Source organism: Capsicum annuum, chromosome 10 (assembly GCF_002878395.1).
Source record: "Capsicum annuum cultivar UCD-10X-F1 chromosome 10, UCD10Xv1.1, whole genome shotgun sequence".
Taxonomy (NCBI): domain Eukaryota; kingdom Viridiplantae; phylum Streptophyta; class Magnoliopsida; order Solanales; family Solanaceae; genus Capsicum; species Capsicum annuum.
The window spans coordinates 212,128,773-212,132,460 of record NC_061120.1 but is presented as its reverse complement, the minus strand read 5'-3'; the positions used below and the strand labels follow the sequence as shown (position 1 = coordinate 212,132,460).

Here is a 3,688-nt window from a genome sequence, read left to right as displayed (position 1 = left end):
CACCACTAAGTTTTAACTGACAAATTCTCTTTGATGAAACAGGGGCAAAGTTTTGTTCAATAAGTTCAGCTACCTATGGGAAAGCATAGTTGGGGATTTTACTTTTTGTTCAGGACCCTCCTGAAAAATGGGACTTAAGTTCAGGACCCTCCTGAAAAATGAAATTTTACTTTCTGTACAAGACCCTCCTCAAAAAATGGGATTTTGTTTTCTGTTCAGGATCCTCCTGGAAAATGGAATTTTACTTTATGTTCAGGACCCTCCTGAAAAATGGGATTTTACTTTATGTTTAGGACCCTCCTGAAAAATGGGATTTTACTTTTTGTTCAGGTCCCTCCTGAAAAATGGGATTTTACTTTCTATTCAGGACCCTCCTGAAAAATGAGATTTTACTTTATGTTCAGGACCCTCCTGAAAAATAGGATTTTACTTTATGATCAGGCCCCTCCTGAAAAATGAGATTTTATTTTCTATTCAAGACCTTACTGAAAAATGAGATTTTACTTTCTGTTCAGGACCCTCCTGAAAAATGGGAATTTACTTTATGTTTAGGACCCTCCTGAAAAATGGGATTGACCCTCCTGAAAAATGAGATTTTACTTTCTGTTCAGGACCCTCCTGAAAAATAGAAATTTACTTTATGTTCAGGACCCTCCTTAAAAATAGAAATTTACTTTATGTTCAGGAACCTCCTGAAAAATGAGATTTTACTTTATGTTCAGGACCTCCTAAAAAATGGGACTTTACTTTATGTTCAAGACTCTCCTGAAGAATGGGACTTTACTTTATGTTCAGGACCCTCCTGAAGAATGAGACTTTACTTTTTGTTCAGGACTCTCCTGAAGAATGTGACTTTACTTTCTGTTCAGGACCCTCCTGAAAAATGAAATTTTACTTTTGTTCAGGACCCTCCAGAAAAATGGGACTTTACTTTCTATTTAGGATCCTCTTGAAGAATGGGACATTACTTTCAAAAATGAAATCTTTCTTTATCATAATTTTTGTTTTGGATAATTTTTGTTCTAGTTTTATTTTGATTTCAGGAACCCGCCTGAAGAACAGGGTGATGAAATGGGAAATTGAAGAAATTGCAAGTCAGGAAGCCGCCTGAAAAATAGGGTGATGAAATTGAAAGACAAAAATGGCAAGTCAGAAGCCTGCCTGAAGAGCAGGGCAAATAAATGAAAGTCGAGCAACGAAGTGAAGCAAATGGAAAATCAATCAACAAGTTGAAAGAAATTGCAAGTCAGGAGCGCGTCTGAAGAATAGGGTGATAAAACTCGAGTCAAGAGTCAAGGAAAACTGCATAGATAGGGCTTTGTAATTTCATTTATGTTTTAACTTATAATTTCCATTTTCGATGTAATGACAGAGCCACGGATCGGAACCTCGATGGAACCTCGCTCGACTCTCCAACTCGGTAGATTCCACCTCTTTCCGATCTTGTACGATACCGGTCACTCAATTCCCTCATAATTTGGGTAGGTAGGATGTTCGTCAAGATCCGGTTGCCCTTCTTCCTTCTATTTTTTCTTTGAATAACGATCGGGACAAAATTCTATCTCGTTGTCTACTTCTTTGTCTGAAAACACTGCGTGTTTACATTCAAAGGGGGCATAATGTAGAAACCTAATTTCGTCCCTCCCCGATATTATTTTTTGCATATTTTTACCCTATTTTACCGTGTATCCTCAACTGTGTAATTATCCCTCCACAAAAATACAAAAAATAACAAACCCATAAAAAAATTAACTACCCCATATCCCACCTACCCTACCCCTACCACGTCATAGTTTTGTTCCTTTCTTTTCCATAACAAACAAAGAAAAATGGGGAACCACCGTAACAAATTTAAACTCGGACCTCACCATTGTTTACTCACAGATATCACACACTCATCACACAACATACCATCACATATATAGGCATATAATAAAAAAACAAAAAAAAAGAAAAAAAGGGGCCCACAGATTTGGATCCATTCTTCACATATATACACCTAATCATCATCTTCATTGGGGAGGGGGTGGGGCGCATACACCATTTCTTTTTCTTTTTCTTTGTTCATAAATACACACTGCCAGATACCCTTTCTTCCATTTATTTGGGTATAGGACCATACGCACCATTTTAGCACACACTCATTCACCTTCTTCTTCACGGGAATCACACATACCCTTGTGAGAAATACGGGAACTAAGAATCCAATGAAGGGCGAGACAGATCGGAGAAAGAGAGTGAGAATAGATATAGAGAGAGAACTGGTGGTGGTAGACTATTCCGGAGATTCACCGTTGGAAAAAGCTTCATCGATGCTCGAAATTTGATCTGATTTTTCTAGTTCTATTCCTTCTGAGCTCGTCGGAGTTCGTCAGCTCCGTTCCATTTCGGGTAATGCTGAAACGGACGACCCAGCTCGTAAATCCCCAAATTTCTCCATTTTCCGGTGGTTTCTAGGCTAACCCGGCCGGAAAACACTAAAAGTCATCGGAATCAACCTTTCTCGTTGATATTTGCGACTGTCCGAGTTCACCGGAGCTCCGGGCACGTAGTTTACTTGGTTTTCTTGTGATCCTCATTTTTTTGGGTTTATTGTTCGTCGTGATTTCGGGGATTCGAATTGGATTTTGAAGACTATGATGTTGGAGTTTGATCATAGTTGGGATTGTGGTATTCTTTGATGCTCCAGAACGGCTCTTATTTCTCTTCTTGAATCAATCAAAATCTTTTGAGGTCCAATTCTACTCTTTTCCTCTTTCATTTCATTGTTTATTATATTTGTGTGTTGGATTGAATATCGTGTGTTGGTTTAACTCCGGTTGTTGATGAATGTATGTTTGTTTTGATTCATGGTTGGTTCCTTGATCATGGTTTGTATGGTGAAATGGTATCTCGTTTGAGAAATAAAATTTGTTGTTTGTGGCGCGAATTGAAAAATTGCTAAAGTGAATTAGGATTAATTTTGATTTATTGTTGTTTTAGGATTAATTTTGATTTATTGTTGTTTTGATTTATGGACGTTGTCTATCGTGATAGTTCCATGATAGGTCGAGTTGGGTAGGCAAACAGTAGGCTCGGATAGAAAAATTTAAAATTGGTGAATTGTTGGAGTGGTTAGAATATTTGTTGGATGTTTTTCCCAGTTTATCGCATGAAATTGACATTGTATTTATTTACCGAGGAATGCCCCGAAGGAATTATATTTATTCACCGGGGAATACCCCGACGTATGATGTACTCGGAGGACGCCCGTGATGAAAGCCCGAAGCATTGGGTAAGGCATTGGAGCGTAGTTTGGTGTAGCTTAGCGTAGGTTTACTTTTCAGTACCTTTTTCATTTCGGGTTGTAATAATTGGACTGTATACTATATTTTGGGATTCATTTGTTTTGTTTGTTTGATTGATTGTTTTATGTGTTCTGTGTGCTTTATACAATCGTAGTGTCAAATTAGCCGATATACTCCGCCAAGCGACCGTGGTCGAACCACAGGATCGAGGAGTGCCTAACACCTTCCCCTCGGTCAACAGAATTCCTTAGCTGGAATCTCTATTCGCGGATCAATTTAAAATAGTCAAATCGTTTTTGAAAAAGGATTTTCAATGGTGACTTGGTATACCGGATTATGCCAAATGGCGACTCTGAGTTTAAATGTAAATAATCCTTTTCGAAACAAAATCTTCATTTTTG

The 3,688-nt window shown here is 38.1% G+C and overlaps 1 long non-coding RNA gene across 1 annotated transcript; it reads left to right on the top strand.

Annotated features, from left to right (window-relative positions):
* The first annotated feature begins 1,671 nt into the window (after positions 1 to 1,671).
* On the top strand, positions 1,672 to 3,383 carry LOC124887647. Its single transcript, XR_007045475.1, has 2 exons — positions 1,672 to 2,733; positions 3,195 to 3,383. It is a non-coding gene; the product is annotated as an uncharacterized LOC124887647 (long non-coding RNA).
* The last annotated feature ends 305 nt before the right edge of the window (positions 3,384 to 3,688 follow it).